Genomic DNA, 18255 nt, shown 5'->3' on the forward strand with positions numbered 1-18255 from the left:
TCCTCCCTGATCCCCACACTGTTCAACATGGCCTCGCTTGCATCCATCGACAGGAACCACGGGCTGAACATTGTCTCCTAAGCCAACGATTCCCAGCTGATCATGTAACTGACCAAAAAAAACACAACTGCCGAGAAGAATTTCCACAATGGGATGGAAGCTGTCACCGCCTGGATGGAGAACAGCTGCCTCAAGCTTAACTCTGACAAGACCAAGATCCTCATCCTGGGACCCTCCACATCAGCCTGGGACGACTCCTGGTGGCCATTCACCCTCAGCACCTCCCCACCCCAACAAACCATGCATGCAAACTGGATTTCATCCGGGATGTATTGGTCACCGTGACCCACCAAGTCAACTCAGTCGCATCCTCCTGTTTTCGCACACTCTGACTTCTCCGGAAGATCTACAAATGGATCCCAAAGGTCTGCCACAGAACCGTAACCCATGCCCTGGCTACCAGCAGACTTGACTATGGCAACGCCCTCTACACCGCCACCTGAAGAAACTACAGCACATCCAAAACACCTCCACCAGACTCATCCTGGACATTCCCTGCCACAAACACATCACCAATCACCTAAGAGACGTCCTCTGGCTTCCTATTGAAAAAATAATTAACTTCTAACTCATTGCCAAACATGCAAGGTACTCCACGACCTGGAACCCACCTACCTCTACCACCGCATCACCTTCTATTCTCCCACCAGACCTCTCCACTCCCCTCAGCAATCACTAGCCACCATACCCCACACACAGAAGACTTTGGCTGGAGGACGATCCTTTGTCTACCTCGCGGCAGAGAGCTGGAACACCCTGCCCCTATGTCTCAGACATTCACCATTGTTACCTCAAATCAGGAAGGACCTTAGAATCTGGATCTTCAACTAAAGCACAGAGGACACATCCCCTCAGTGCTTTGAGACCTTTAGGGGTGAGTGGTTGTGCTCTATACAGCCTGATTTTATTTTATTTGATTGAGTGCAACTTGTTTTTAACAACTTATTTTGCTTTATATTGAAGTAAACTATCTCAATATGTAATAAATTAATAAGGTAACCAGTAAAAAAATATGAATTCTATTTGCAAGTGGATTGTTTGAAAGGAATTAGCAGAAAGCAGTCCTAATGATCCCAGCCCCCTGATATACCTAAGTAAAAAAATGTTTGTCCAGAGATTTTCATTTTTGATTTGTGTTTTTGGATCATTGGAGAAGTAATTTAGCTTGGGTAGACTTTGCTGATCCAGGCCAAAGTTTTCAGGGCGACATTTTAAAAGATGGCACATGTGTTGCAGTGATGATGTGATATTTCAGGAATCAGGAGACCTATATACTTAATTTTGGTGTCAAAACATAGGGTTTGGGGGTCAAGTTATCTTATAGAGACGAAAAACAAACTCAGAGCAACCATTCTGCCATTTTCCAAAATGGGGGCTTTATTAGAGGAAGAAGAGACAAATATAATATTGTTTTTAATCATTTTTTGTATACACCAAGCAATGTTCATGATCTGAATATACAAAAATAATGTTTATCACTCCTGTTTTTGACACATTTTCATAGTTCACTTTATGTTTTTGTTTTGGCAGTCGCTGGTGGTACATTTGCAGAATGTTGAACATTTGAGTTCAGCACATCTACAGGGATATCTTTTAGTAGCAAAGGTTTTGCGAGGACATGTCCATGCCAATTCTGTGGGTGGAGGCTTTAGAGATTGCATAGGTTTTAGCCCCCCAACAATATCTTTCCAAACAAATTCACTCAGATCGTTTTTTACATATGCATGATCCAAAACATTTACACATCTTCTGATCAAGTAGAACTCTCTTTTAATGTATTCATGCACAGAATATGATGTTGGTGGAAGGTCACTTAGCAGGAATGATCTCGAATTCACTGAACCAGGGTCTGATCTCTTGAACTCACTGTGCCGAAGATCATCAAATGTGTGACAGTCAGAAATCACTTCCCACACAGGTACAAAGTATTTTTTACATATTTAAAGTCACAATCCTCTTATGTCTCAGTGAATCCTTTTAGAAACTTCACAGGTTCAGCAGTTACAGCTCCAAGCTTTGATCCAATTTTGCTCATAGTCTCATCACCCCTATGAATGTTTGTCTTGATAAGAACAGAGGGCATCTGTGGGTCAAGTTTTTTGTACAGAATATGAAGCAGGATTAAGGCGGTCATTCTGACCCTGGCGGTTGACTACCGCCAGGGCCGGGGACCGCGGATGCACCGCCAACAGGCTGGCGGTGCATCCATGGGCATTCTGACCGCGGCGGTACAGCCGTGGTCAGAAACGGGAAACCGGTGGTGTCCCGCCGGTTTCCCGCTGCCCTAGGGAATCCTTCATGGCGGCGCTGCAGGCAGCGCCGCCATGGGGATTCCGACCCCCTTACCGCCAGCCTGGTTCTGGCGGTTTTGACCGCCAGAACCTGGCTGGCGGTAACGGGTGACGTGGGGCCCCTGGGGGCCCCTGCAGTGCCCATGCCAATGGCATGGGCACTGCAGGGGCCCCCTAACAGGGCCCCACCAAGATTTTCAGTGTCTGCCAAGCAGACACTGAAAATCGCGACGGGTGCAACTGCACCCGTCGCACCCCTTCCACTCCGCCGGCTCCATTCGGAGCCGGCATCCTCATGGAAGGGGGTTTCCCGCTGGGCTGGCGGGCGGCCTTCTGGCGGTCGCACGCCAGCCCAGCGGGAAACTCAGAATTACCGCGGCGGTCTTTTGACCGCGCAGCGGTATTCTGACGGCGAGACTTTGGCGGGCGGCCTCCGCCGCCCGCCAAAGTCAGAATGACCCCCTAAGTGTCTTTTCTCACCTGTTCCATAACATATTCATAACTCTGACAATCCTCGACTTATGAACTTTGCAGCAAATCTAAGTAGCACAATAATAACAGCTATGTAATTTGACAGTACAATGACTCGATAAGAACCATTTAGAACAACCCACTCAACATGCCGCACAACATGAAGGTCAGCTCCCTCCGATTTGCTGTTAAGTTCTTGAACAACATGGCCCGTACCTTGTGAATATAGCTCTGCAGGCACCAACTCCTCATTGACAATCATTCCACTTGCAATAATTGGAAATTCAGTGTTCAATAAAGCAACAGAAATGTTTGGTGGGTTAACATCTCCAAGTTTATTTTGCTTGATGTTGATGACCAGAATTTATCAAGTTGCACAGGTATAGGTGTAAAATTTCTGATGCAGACAAGGTCGATTGTTCCATTTGTAGACATTTGTCTGATTTTCCTCACATTCTTTGACAGATTGTTCAAGATAACTATCGAAGACAATGTGCAGTTCTTGCAAGGTGAACACTGACTTTGATATCTGTAGAACAGTCTGAATGACATTTCCGAAGTGTTGCATGGATGAAATCTTTACCATTCGCAATTATGACATATACTCCAACAACAGCTGTTTTTAATGAGGGCACCTTTTCGAATTGAAATTCTTCAGGTGAAAGGTTTTTTCGAGCTCTTGTATGAGTTTGTGCTTCACTGGTTTGGTTGCAGCCTCTCCATCAAATAACACGTTTGTTGGAAGAAAATCATGCAACAGAATATCTTTGATAAATTCCCCCCTTTTTTGCTACATCCATTTCTCTATGTGCTTGCAAAAGTTGTTTCATTGTAACCTGTTATGTAGTGGCTGGTTGGACGAAATTCTTACTATGCCAATTAAAGCGTGGAAGCTTAGCTTTAGTGATTATGTCAAACAGCTTTTCCTTTTTCAATAAAAAAATTCGCCTGCATCAGTTCTGCGTATAGTTTCGATCCATGTTCCAGGACATCCAGTAGACATGTCTTTATAATACTATCTACTTATTGTTTTGTCACGAAGCTGAGTAGTTGCACAGGCTCACTCATTTCAAAGGTGTTTCCTTGTTGCTGCATGAAATGAAGAAGGCTGTCAGCAGGTTTATAAGAACATTCATCTCTCTATATCCCACAAGTTCATGGTGAGGAACAGTGTCACGATGGCCCATTAATTTTGACATTGCAAATAGAGAGGACTTCTTGGTAAACTAGCTGCCATTGAGTAACATATTCACTCTTATGTGTCTGATCAACAATTCCCTTGGAGCTTTTTTGTGATCTATGCATCGCCTGATCCAGTTTCATATCTGGAGCCCCAGCATTGAACCTCCCCTCTCTGTCTTTCACCACAAAATGTCTTGCATGAATTTTCTGTAGCAGCATGGGTTTTCCAATTCTAGCTTCTTCGCTTTTTCCAAATACCAGGACCCATATCTTAGGTAGTTTATGCAATCAAATCATGAACACAGTCTTCACATGCAGCTCCCAATCACCTTCCCGATCTGCATGTACCACGTGTTTCACTAGAGCTGTCATGTGTGAAACATTTCCCTAGTACTTGCAAAGTTCTGATTTTAATTTACATTATTTGACAAACTCTGCAAACTTGGTTTTCAGGCTTTCAGATTTGAACTGAGTGTATTGAACATTGTCTGGCTTTACATTATGTCTTTTGAATGAAGTGAAACCTGTGGTTTTTTCATTCTGAGGCAAGATATGCAAAATGCAATTTGTCATTCTTGATCCAGAAAGCATTCCAACACAATGTTTTCATAACCTCAGATATGATGAGCATATGTTGCAAGGAACGAACATAAGTTCGGCTCAATACTGACTGACAGTTTTGCTTCCAAAGATTTCAGCCTCATTAAGTACATTGTCTATGCCACATCCACTAAGATAAATTCTTGCACACCACAATGCAACTTTTGTCATGTGGAAAAGCCCCATCATTGGATAAAGATCATCAAATTCAACTAAATTGCTCATAAAAATGTCAGCTACAATATGAAAAACACCTTCATCTCAGAAAACTGGCAGGATAGGCTAGTCTTTAAATTGAGCATACACATTTTGGAAGCTTTCTAGAGCTGTGTATAGTGCAGCGCAGCATCTTCAGTGGGACAGTAATCCGAGAGATCAACGCATGAATTCCAGACCACAATTCAGTCTGCACCGAATAAGTCATATGGTGAATTCAGTTGGATTAGCTTTGCAGACCGCAGCATCAGGTAGAATATGATCAATGCCCTCAGCCACTTTGAAACTTTCAGGTAGACTGGGTCGTCTTGATAGCTTGCAGTCATTGTGCACATGTAGGCAAGACTGGTGGATTATACGTTTTAAGCTTCATTTGTTTATGCCTACATTTGACACTGCTCGTTTTCCAGCAGCTACTTCATTGGTAGTGGCTTGAAAAAGCACCATGGCAGTATTTTGTGTGCTGGATGTTCCAAACAAAGAAGAGCTGTCTTCAAAATAAAAATTATCTACAGCAGCAATTGTAAATCCTTTCCTGGTAAAGTGACTTGGAAGTGGTGTGCTGTCGCATTCACAAGATTTTACAGCATGAGCTGCTAACAAGTTCCTGCTCCCTACTATTTCACTGTAACTTGTTGAAACACCAATCCTATTCATTGAAGATATTAGCTCTCTATTTCTGCACTGGTCATAGACTTTGTAGCGGAGTTTTGATTTTGCTGTGATGTAATTCATAAAACATGATTTGAAAAAGACAGTACATTTGCACAGCATAAGCCTGCCAGTTCATAGGATAGTCTTCCGCTTCTTCTCCTATATCTTCAAAGCCATCATCAATTTTGTTGGCTTCTGTTCCGAACTCAAGAACTTTAGTTTGTAACAGTTTTGTTTTACTGATATTAAACAATGATATAAAAAATGTTAAGACAACATCAGGCGTTGTTGTTGACTCCCAGGATTTGCGGACCTCTGGGGCATCACAAAATTTGCCATTAAATCCGAAATCTAAATCTTTCAGGACGTTTCTTAAAAAGGTTCATGCTGATTTTACTGTATCCTGCGATCCTATTTTGGCAGCAAGAATGTCAGAAGTCAAATCAGCTGAGAACACCATAAGTGGCTCATTCTTTTTATTAGACTGACAAAAATGGATTCTGTCATTGTACGTGCATCGTCATCATTATGGTTCAATACACTTTCATCAATATTGACCATTATTTCTCTGACCTCACTGACTGTGAACCCATAATCAGCATTTAAGAGTGGCTTTAAAACTTCACTTGCTTTTTTACAAGAGTACAAATGTAAATGAAGGCTGGTGGTTACACTGCTGCTGAGAGTTCATTGTACATTCATATTTTCAAATGTATGATGTCCTGAAGTTTGGGAGGGCATACAAATCCTCTGCATATACATTCACCTTACTGTTTAGACCAGCTAGTAGGCTGAAAACTTAGGCGCTGATTTATACTTTTTGGCGCAAAACTGCGCTAATGCAGTTTTGCATCAAAAAATATAGCGCCGGCTTGCACCATTCCAGGATGCCAGCCGGGCACCATATTAATGGAATGGCGCAATCTGGCTAGCGTAAAAATAATTGACATTAGCCCGGTGGGGTTGGCGGTATGGGAGAAGGGGATTTTGCACCAAAAAATTGCATTAGGCTGGTTAGAGTAAAAAAAGATGACTCTAACCAGCCTAGCGTCATTTCTTGACACTAAACCTACCATACCACATGACTCCTGTCTTACAAAAGAGAGGAGTCATGCCCACCACCCCAATTGCCAGCACAGGGAACAAGGGTCCCCTGGGCATGGCCATTGCATCCAGTGCCATGTATGGGGTCCCATTTCAGGGCCCCAAATGGCACTTAAAAACAAACCTACCTGTACTTACCTATACTTACCTGAGATGGGGTCCCCCATCCTCTGCTGTCCCTCTGGTGTGGGTGTTCTTGGGGCCTGGGGAGGGAACCTGTGGACTTATTCCATGGTGTTCCACCCAGGCGTTAAATAATGGCGCTAAGCAGGCTTATTGCCATTATTTAGGCCCGCCTCCCTCCCGTGCACCATTTTTGCACAGGAGGATAAATAAGGCGCATGGGCCATAGAGTCATTTTTTGCCTGGGAATGCCTGCTTTTCATCTCATTGACGCAAGGTAGATTTCCACAGGCAAAAAATTACCTTAACTCCAATATTTTGACGTTAGACAATCCCTTTGACCCTTGTTCTGCCTAAACCACAGAAAGCACATTGAAGATCCTCTTCTTTCTGATAATTTGTTGGCGGTGGATGAGGGGTAGCCATCGATATTCTAAGTAGATGGGCATTTGGTTTGATTTTCATCGCTTTGTCAGAAGACTCGGATTCTTGCTGTGATTCACTGGTTTCTGCCATTTTTTGGTGATTTGTTTCCAGGCTTTTTTCCATTGTATACGACTCGTAGCACTTGTTACAATGACATTTTTTTTATCCTCTTCACCCATCAGTTTCAATCTTTAAGGAACTTCATCTTGCTGTATTTCTTCATCATCTTCAAGTCTTTTCTGTCCAGCTACAGTTCATGTCAGCTTTTCTTTTTGAATAGTTTGGCATGTCACACATTTTTCCTTTTTGAAGGAGTCCTCAGATTTTGCAGTTAGCAGCACTCTGTCAGGTGCTAAAGATTCTCTGCTACCACCTGCTACTCCCATGTTTATGAATTTGTATCAATGGAAAACCTGAAACAAAAAAATTAATAATAAAATAGATTACCAATATGATGGCGAAAACGCATCATCATAGAGCCGCCATTTTAGAAAATGGTAGAAGGGTTGCTCTGAGGAGTTATATTCTGTCTCTTTAAGACAACTTGACCCTCAAAACTATGTTTTGACACCAAAATTAAGTAAACAGGTCTCATGGTTCCTGAAATTTTACATCATCACTGCAACACATCCGCCATTTTCAATAAATGTAATCCAGAAAAAAACAGCCCAGATTAGTAATGTCTACCCATGCTAAATTACTTCTCTAATGATACAAAAGCACAAATCAAAAATGAAAATCTCTGGACAACAATTATATACAGAGGTATATCAAGGGTCCAGTTCTATTAAGTCCTTTCTGTAGTTCTGTTTGTGACAGTTTGCCTGGCTTTGGCTCAATTCAAATGATTGCTTTAAGTTGATGAACAGTTTATATTAGAATTGATTCATACACATTTAATTGGACAAGTCCCTGTGCAGTTGGTGCCAATTCTTATCTATTATGAATTGCTCTAGCTGGCATTTTATCATCTTCTAATTTGATATGACAATACTTACATATTGCTTCATTTGTGTCTAAATCAAAGCATTCTTCTTCAAATAGATATGCACCAAATTCCTACCACTTATCATTGTTATCTTACTCAGTTTTAGAAAATACAACTACATTATGAGTTTGGTTTTTGAAGTGAGTGCAGCGAAAACAATTACAAACATACTCAGGTTTCTCAGAACACAGTGCATTGAGCTTTCCTATCTACTTTCAAACTTTTTCAATACTAATCTGTGTATCCAGTTCTTCTACAGCTCCTGTCACTGCCTCCACATTTTCCCTATTTTCTTCTTCCAGACTAAAGAAACTGAACTGAATGTCTTCAGAAACGTTCTCAATTTTTGCCACACTACCATGTAACAGAGCCCTATGATGCACAACTATTATTCTAAAGGGATGAAAAGTGCTCCCACACACTTTCTTTGATAAGCATGCCAGTGAAATGCCTTGTAAGTTAGTATATTTTCTAACTTTGCCTGTATCTAATTCTTGAAGAATTTTAATTTTCTGTTTGAGACTTCTCCATGAAAATTCTCTTAGAAAAGTTTTGAATGCATTCATTGATTCCCGGTGGATAGTACAAATAATGCTACATTTCCACTTGATCACAGAAGCCTTACTTGTACTTATTCAGCTATCACTTGTTTCACATTCCTAGGAACTGTGACTTCTTTTACTATGGGAATATCATCCTTTATTTCATAGCTATGCCCATTTGTGTCACTTACATGCACTAATGTGTTCTCTTGCAAGTAACTCTCTTCATTTAAAAAAATAGTTCTGCCCTAGATGCGTACATCCATTCTCCAGTAAAATCTTTACAAAAATTACTTTTGTTGATAAGCCTTTTTCTCAATATTCTTTTCCTCAAGCATAGTACTGTTTTGTTTAGTCTCTTCATTCTGTTCAACATTAAGATAAAAAGTTTCCTTTTCAGAACATATGCTTTGTCCACTATACTCTCAATAAATGAATTGTTTTCCCTTAACTATAGCACTTCTCCTCTTATACTGCTTCATCTTCTTTAGCAAAGATTTTATTACTCTAGTTCCAAACATTTTCACTCTTATTTCCTTAAGCTGTTTTTGTCTCCAAGTCAAATTCTTTCTTTCCTTATTACTTGTTCTACTTTTACAAGCATGCAGTCCATCCTCTTTATCAATGATTTACAACTCCTTCTTTTACTGGACACATTTGTTTCAGTTTGCAATTTTCGACATACTTTTTTTAGAAAGTTCTTAGTGCTCTAACCAGCTGTTCTTTATTATTGTCCATATTCTCCACTTTATCTGTCTTGTTACTGTCAGTTTGAATTAGGTAGTATTATTTCCCCTGTTTCTTTCTTCTTTGTGTCATATCAGGCTGTCGTAGTTTAACTCTTGTTCTAGGCAAGAATACTGGTTTGAGGACAACAGTGCTTCTGTTTGTAGACGACTATGTCAGTCCTATAACAAGTCGCAACTGTAGTTCCAATCCTCCCGGCTCACAAGTAGCACTCACCAAAAACACAAACAGTGAAAGGTGATTTGTGGCATCCTTTACGCATGGACTCAAGAGTGTGACATCTCAGGGAGTGTTGTGGTTGAACGGAGATTACCCCTTTCACACATGAACAACATGTCTCAATCAAACACAGGCGATGAAGGAGATGCAGTAAAGATTTCAACAGGTTTTACTAACAGAACTGCAATCTACGATAAGGGCTGCGATGATAAGGATAATGAATGATGCAAGAAACAGAATTGTAAAGACGAGAGTCAATAATACACAGACCCCTACCATCTTGCAACAACATAAAATAACATGAGATAGGAAATATCTCCTGATGAACCTAATCTCTAACCTAAAGAGAGCTAGGTATGTTAAACTATTCTGCCAATGCCATGTCCTTGAGAAGAACCCCCCAACCCTCACTACATTGGAATGAGGTCTCTAGCTCAGACTCCGTAGGGACATGAAGACTAGGTCAGTGTCAAGGCGACGTGCAGCTTTGATAGCAGCAATGGTATCTGGTCGGAATCCCTCTGACTATCTGTCTAAGTGAGGTGCATTTATACAGATCTGCTCGGACCCCTAATGTAGATCTGTTCCTAAAAATAGATAACAAGACATGCTTGGGATGGACATTTTTGTAAACAATTCCCTCGAAGGCATGAAGAGGGAAAGTACCTAATGTGAATACTTACAGTTTGTTTATCTTTGACGTTTGATAGTGACGCCTTAGCCCAGTGGCACTGATAACGTGAAACTAAAACATTGGCCTAACTAGAAACATTGCAGCCATCTTGGAAACATATAATTAAATAATTGCACTAAAATAAAGCAAGCTAAAAGGCAAGCTAAAAAGGGTAAAAGTCACTAGGTGATGGGGGCACATGCCTGCAAGCCAGAAGGCTAAGCTAACCTCTGTTTCCCATTTAATACAAGATAGGATTCACTACAAGGCATTCTGATCATTCTTTTTACAGTACAAATGGATATCTGCAAATCAAATAAAAAATACATTTAGCTCCACAGTAAACAATATAAAATTATATAGTAGAAATACTTAGTTGTGCCAGTGTGTTCACTGCCAAGTACATGTTTGTTACTGATTGTCTAATTGAGGGATGAGTTATTTAAGGCTTGGCAAATGGATTTTTAACGCCAACTCAAGCTAGCAATAAAACTGTACACCCAGACTTTTTAGCAGTAGGTCTGAGTTTCAGAGAAATACTCCTCTGGCTGAATGTGTAGGTTGCGTAAGTACTTGGCTAGATATATGACAGAGTGGATCAGTACATCTATGAGTGTCCCACTAGATTTGTAAGTAAATATGGTGATTACATGGTTAAGTAACTGTGTGTGCAACTAGCTTCAATACTGGTGGAAACATAACTATTGTCTAGGTGGGTGCATAAATGTATAAGTGGATGTGTTAGTGGCTCTATCCTTTTTCTAAGTAGGTATATAAGTTGAAGTATGGTTGAATGTCGAGGACGGCCGCGTCAGGAGCTCCCGTCAAGCTCCGCAGCTGAGGCACCGGACACGCAGAGAGGGAAGCAGCATTTCAGTGGAGCAGACGTGCTGGCTAATTCGAGTTAGGATCGGCGTGACGGCCCCAGTGGAGGCCTCTTGGAAAACCGATGAGGACCTATGGAAAGCTATGGAAGCCTGCGCTCTGCGAGAGCACGAAACTACCTAACCAAAGGTACAGGGGAGAGGTGGGAAGGGTTGCGCACGGTGAGGGATGATAAAAGCCCCCTCCCCTACCCCCACGGAAGGAGAAGAAAAGATGGCGCATACATTTTGGGAGGCACGCTAAGTGGGGGGGTTCTCAGCAGCAGTACCCCCACGGGGGCCAGAAGTCACAAGACAGGAACCCCTCCCTTTAAACACTTGATCAAGAGCTACAAGACACAGACTCACATCTCCTAGCTGGAGAGGACGCTAGGTCCCCCCGCTGGAGCACGGTGGGGTGTCACGGAAGCAGCCTGTGGAGTCACAGGTGCAGCTTTTAGACCCCAGGTGTCTCCAGATACCCAGAAAGAGGTTCTCAAACACTGGCAAACACTGGCATCATCCCCTGTCAGCAATATGGCGCTCTCCTCGAGATTCCCAGAGTAAGGTCCGACTGTCACTAAAGACTTTTAAGTCAGTGGGTAGTATTAAAAATAAGCGTCCTCTCTCCATGCATGGATAAGATGGCAAATACTGAGCTAAGTACAAGTATAATTGGGCCTCAATTGATGGCTGATAATGACTTTGGATCTCGGATGGCTCCTAGCTCGACGGGCTCAGCTCAGCCAAGCCTTGGTGATAATGGGGCATCAGCAATGGAGTTGAGTGGGACAGCAGACGAAGAACAAGGAATTCTAGGGTTACAAGCTAACTCAGACAATCCTGATTTAGGCAAACAGTTAAAACTAACTGCAACCCCAGTATTGGACAGGAGCAATCTTCAGGAGGGGTGGCGGCAGTACTCTTAAACAGCTATATCTGCTATTTGGTGGGGCTGGCAGGTGTTTAAAGGAGATCTGTTTGGGACCCCAGCCCTAGAGTCATACTTCACTTTCTGTGGAAGATAACCTCTTTTCCTCTGTTTCACACGGCTCAGATGCAAGCTCTGTCAGAGAGGCAAGTTCCACTAGCCCCTCCATGAACTCCAAGAGCCATGTAGAATTCCGTATTTGTCATCAGGGCCACCAGGAGCAGGGGTAGGTAAACCAGCAGAAAAGTCAGCAGGAGAGACAGCAGGCAGGTTCACAGCCCCAGGACTTCCTGCTTCTCCAAATATTAAACGAGCTGCACTCCTTAAAACCTTCGCAAACGGAAGCGAATCATAAAATAGAGATACAGCTAAATTCGATAAACACCAACATTCAGCAACTTAACTCTCGCTATTGGAGGTAGAACAGCAAGTCTGAGATTTGGAGGGAGTGCATATAGTGCCTGCAATTTCCAAATGTCAAGCAGATCTCCTGGAACTACAGATCCGGCTGGATGATGTGGAAAACTGCTCACGTAGATCAAATTTAATTTTTTCAATCCTTTCTACAGCTCCCATGTAAAATTATCATTGGCGGGGACTTTAATTTTCTCCAGGACCTATATATCGACTCTTCAATAAAGGGTAAAATAACAACATAAAACGAAAGATGCTAAAATCTTCAAGGACTACACTAGAGTTGTGATGCTATATGACCCTTGGAGAGTAAATCTTCCAAATAAAAGAGAGTACACATGTGTCTCGGGCCGATTCAAAAGTGCCACCCGCATTGACTTTTTTTGGCATCTAAAACAATACATTTTAAGAACCAATCGATATTGCATTCAGGTTTTTCGGATCATGCCACTCTTATTTTGGAAGTACTTTCTCTATCTGAACGAGGCACGCTTCAGCCTACGCAATAGGTTTTTTACCAGCAACTTCTCCAAGATGAAGGGTGGGTCCAAGCTTCTAGAATCAAATTTAAGGAAATTTTCAAAGCAATCGGGGTTCTGCAAACCCATCTATGGTTTGGGATGCGTTTAAGGACTTTATCAGGGGCATCTTAATTGCTAAGGGGGCGGCAGATAAAGTCTGTGAGAAACAACAAAGACGGGTGTTGGAGGAAGCCGTTCAGAGGTCCATAGAAATGTATTTGCAATCCCCCACAAATAATAATAAAAAATTATTTCAGTTGGCCAAGCAGGCACTGTCTGACGGTTTGCTGAAGAAGGTCGATATAGGACTGAAGTCTCATAGACCGAAGGTATATGAGGAAAGCAATTTTACTGGTAGTTTCCTGGCCTGGCAAACCCGGGATCAAGTTGCTAGTAATATGATACATGCTCTGAAATGTCCTATCTCTGGGCAAAGATATACTGAATCTGCTGCAGTCGGAAAAGTTATATTAGAACACTACAGACAAATCTGTAGTCAAACCCAGGATATTGACTGCAACCCTATTTGGGATTTTTTGGGGAAACTGGATATCCCCACTCTGTCAAAAGAAGATGGAGAGGTTCTTTCCCAGCCATTCATTAAGCTAGAACTTTTGGAGGTGGTCAAAAATCTTCCTAATGGGAAAGCCTGTGGCCCGGATGGTCTCCCGGCTGAATTTTACAAAATCTTTTCAAAGGAATTTGTAGATTATTTTTTGTTTCTAATCAAGAGCTTGTTAAAGGGTGGGAGGATCCCTAACTCTTGGCATATGGCAAAGGTGGTTAGCTTTCCAAAAAAAACAAGAAGAAAGAAGACTCTTATGCATATCGCCCTATTTCACTTTTAAATACGGACTACAAAATCATTATGAAACTCCTGGCTAATCGGTTTAATGTGGTTCTTCCTAACTTGGTCCATTCTGATCAAAACAGGTTTATTGCTTGTCGACAACTTGCAACTAACACACACTTTTGGCTGAGGTGCTGGACTATTTCCCGTCAAATAAAATTCCCGCTATTATTCTTTTATTCAGCGCAGAAAAAGCTTTTGATCTAGTAGTCTGGGATACAGTGTTTGAAATATTATCCAGATTCAGGGTCCACCCCCCCCCCTGGTTTCGGCACTAATTTCAACAGATATATCAAAATTCTAAAGCTGATAGTATAATTAATTCAGTGAGCGTAGTCCACCTTCAAGTTCATTTTGGGACCCATCAAGGTTGCCCCCTTTCCCCTATTCTCTTTGTTCTTTTTATTTAACCGTTAGCTATTACAATTAGAAAGAATAACCGGATTCACCAATCTCTGAAGTCAATGGGGAAGATCAAACTTTACGCAGATGTTATTCTCATGTTTTTGGAGGAGGATCAGTCCTCTCAGCAGGAGGTTCTCAAGTTTTTTTTTCTGAATTTGAGCAAATTGGTGAATACAGGGTCAACAGGAATAAAACCGATGTTATTCTCTGCGGCACTACTCCCATTAGATTAATCCCTGAATTATCGCTTTGCTGGAATACCAGGCCCAAGAGGTACCTTGGGATCAACTTGTTATCTGATACAGGAAATCTGCATGATCTTAACAACGCTTCCTTGGTCTTGAAAACCCAGGCATTGCTCGCACACTGCGGATCATTTCCCCTTTCTTTTCTTGGTAGAATTGCATTGATCAAAATGTCTATATTACAATTATAAATTTTTTTGTTTTCTGCTATTCCTTGTGTTCTAACTTCCGCTTTTTTAAAGAAATTAGATTCTATGTTCGGCTCATTCGTCTGACATAACCAAAAGGCGCGTATTGCATTGAGTACGTTATTTATCTCTAGAGAAAAGTGTGGGTTGTCATTACCGAACTTGAAAGATTATCATTTTGATTTCTTTGCGCACAATATGCCAAATTTTAAATCCAAATAACCCACAGACAGTCTTTTTGCTCATGACTTTCCAGAATTAATCTGCACGGAACATGATATAAGGAACCCTGCCCAATTGGTGAATTCCCCCCAAAAAGTTTGATATAAGATTTTTAAATGGTTTTTCAGAAAAAAGTCTGATCTTTTTCGAAGATATTCAATTCCATATCTGAACTATTGTACCCCCATTTCCCAGTTCACGTTGCGGTCTGGGTACCAGCTTGATACTGAGATAGTAAGAAAATGGGAATATGCTGGATTCAGGCAAATTGGTGACTTTCATGTCAATGATAGTTGGGAAACACTCTCAAACATTCGGGTTGCGGTCCAAAATGATTTTTTGTTGATGGGATAATACAGTATCTTGCTCCGCAGCTCTACCAATTTGGACACTGGGCCAATTTACGACACACTGACATTAGTTAAAGAACTGGTAGACCCCTCAGGGGTAAGGCGAGCAGGTGGGTGGAAAAGGTTACTTGCGGAGGGAAAAAAACTGATCTATGGGCAAAAGCAGAGAGAAAATGTGATAGGCAAGAGGGTTTGGAGCTGACCAGGGATTGTTGGGAGAAAGCAAATCAATGAAATTTCAGGTCACTTAGAGGGGCGGACTGGCATTGTATGATATTTTTTAGCAAATGGCTGTTGTATCGCACCCTGCAATCCCTGTCCCGGATTATCTCCAGTTGCCCCGATGTCTGTTTTCGATGCCAAGCAGAAGTCGTAGAAAATTGGACGCATGTGATTGGCAGGTGTCGGCTTATTCAAGATTACTGGGATAGGGTGCTGAAGTTGTTAACAGCCACCCTTCAGATCTCCATAACTCCCAGTATCTGGTTCCTGGTTTTGGGCTATGATCCCGCAGCAAGGCTTCAACCTAGGGCCGAGAAACTATTCTTTATTGCCACTGCTATTCCCTCTTACACAAAAACTGGCACTTCGTGCAGATCCCTACTTCTGCAGAATGGTTGAACAAAATGGTTTTGGTAAGAAATCAGGAACTCAGCTACGCAAAGAGAGTAGCAGGGCTCAAGAAATTTTCCCAAACCTGGGGAGAATTCTTTCGAGATGACCGGTAATAACTACATTTAGGCTAGGAAAATTACATAAGTGATCCTAATTAGATTAATTGTATTAAAAAGGTACTATCATTATGGAAATGTTGTATGATAAATTATGTATTTGAAACTGGCTATTTTCATTTGCTGGATCTCGTTAAAACCAATAAAAAAATAAATAAAAAAAAAGTAGAAGTATGGTTGGACTCAGCACATATAAGTGAGCATAGAAGTATATATATATATATATGTGTGTGTGTGTATATATTACCTAAATATTACATGTCACGTCCCGGGTTGCCCACCCACCTCCGGGACATAGCTGTTTGTTCTGACTTAGTGAGAGCTTTGACAGCTCTTGCCAAGTCAGAGCAAACACTCCAGTTCCAGCAGGTGAGAGATGTCAAACATCTCTCAATGGAAGCAGAAGTTTCCTCTGTTTCCCTGCCTGGCGAGATGCAGACAGGCAGGGAAACAGAGGAAACTATTGCTCTCACAGACACAGAGCTGCATGTTTAGCAGCTCCCTAACAGTGACAGGCTCTGCAGCCATCCCCATCACACATTGCCAAAGGTCATTAACGGCGCAAGGTTGGGTAGTTATCGGGGCTTGGCCACAGGCCAAAGGCCTTGAGCAGCGATGGTCAGATTAATGTATGGTAATGAAAATTACCCCAAAAAAATTTGGAAGGATAGGCCGGGATGGGGTCCCTGGGGAAAAAATGGGCAGGGGGAGAGGGCCACATAACTATAATTTGCACCCTTGCCATGCACAGTTTTCTTATCAATAATGTTATTGCAAATATTGAAGTGATATCAAAGATGCCATACAAGATCTCATCAATGACATAATATGGGAGTAATTATCTGTGCCCGGTGAAGGCGAGAGTTATAGTTACCTTATGGTGTGAGTTATGGTTACTTGAAAGAACTATAACTATAGCAGTTATATTTTATGTCTTTGTTCGAGTAAATTCAGAACCTAACTATAACATCCCTGTCCCCTTTGTTTTTTTGTGTGAATTTCTATGTTTTTTTTATTGAAGCCATTATTCCAACCCCTGTTGTGCACAGCTGGTTGGTCACAAGGCATGGCCTTGCAGCCAGGAGTTGCAGCCAAGCCCATTTAACCACCCAACCCCACGCCATGCATGGTTTTTAGCCGTGCACAGTGCAGGTTGGCCACAGGGCCTGTCTCTGTCAGTGGATGTGTGAGTGGGTGTGTGAGTGTCTGAGTGGGTCTGAAAGTGAGTGTATGTGTCTATGAGTGGGTTCAAGTGGGTGCAGGAATGGGTGTTTGAGTGGGCACCTGAGCCTCTGAGTGCATTTATGAGTGAACAAATTAGTGTATGAATGAGTCTGTAGTTTTTCTTTCAAAGTTTTCCATTATCGCGACTATTACATGAATAATTCATGGAGATTCATGAAAATTCATGCATTTTCACAAATATTGCACACTGTGACGCAAAATTATATTAACCCTATAATTTGCCCCTAAAACACATCTATATCACACCTCTAGCGCACCTTTACTCTTACAATGCCACTTTCACTTTGAATTTTCATCCCCGGGGACTGTGTCTCGTGAAATAAAATGGTGGTCGCAACTTTCTAGTCAGTTTGCTGTTAATTATACACGGCCAGAGATATGCACATTTATTTTCCCTTTAATAGCTCCTAAACCAATGAATGGATTTACTCCAAATAACAAAAAGCACAATCTGCATACCAGCAGCAAGCTTTCTGTCAATTTTAGTGTTATTCCATCCAGTAGTTCGGGCTGTAGGCTTGTTGACAGGTCCTATAGGAATTAACATGGGAAACACAATGGTTTATGAGCCTCCTTTTTCTGGCACCTGCTTGACAAATCACTCTGAATGTTCCTGGGTGCAATAAGAATCACAAGGCCACTTTCTTTTGGAAAATTTAGTGAAGATTCGTCAAACGGTGCCAAAGATATAGGCAAGTCAAAAAGCGCTTTTTCTATAGAAATATGGTCCTAACTATAACTATCTAGTGGGAACCTTCACTAGGTAAAATATATGTGTGTTTTTGTATATATATATATATATGTATATATATATATATATATATATATATATTTATTTTTACCTTCTCTTAAGGGTCACTCAAAAAGAACGGCCAAAAAGTTTCTTTTCTCTATACAAACAAATATTGATCCGGCCTACAATATGAACATAAAAACAATTCAGAGTCTCATATATATGAGATGACATTCCTCTCATTGCTAATATAGGAGAGCT

The sequence above is a fragment of the Pleurodeles waltl genome, chromosome 5, assembly GCF_031143425.1.
Source record: "Pleurodeles waltl isolate 20211129_DDA chromosome 5, aPleWal1.hap1.20221129, whole genome shotgun sequence".
NCBI classification, from domain to species: domain Eukaryota; kingdom Metazoa; phylum Chordata; class Amphibia; order Caudata; family Salamandridae; genus Pleurodeles; species Pleurodeles waltl.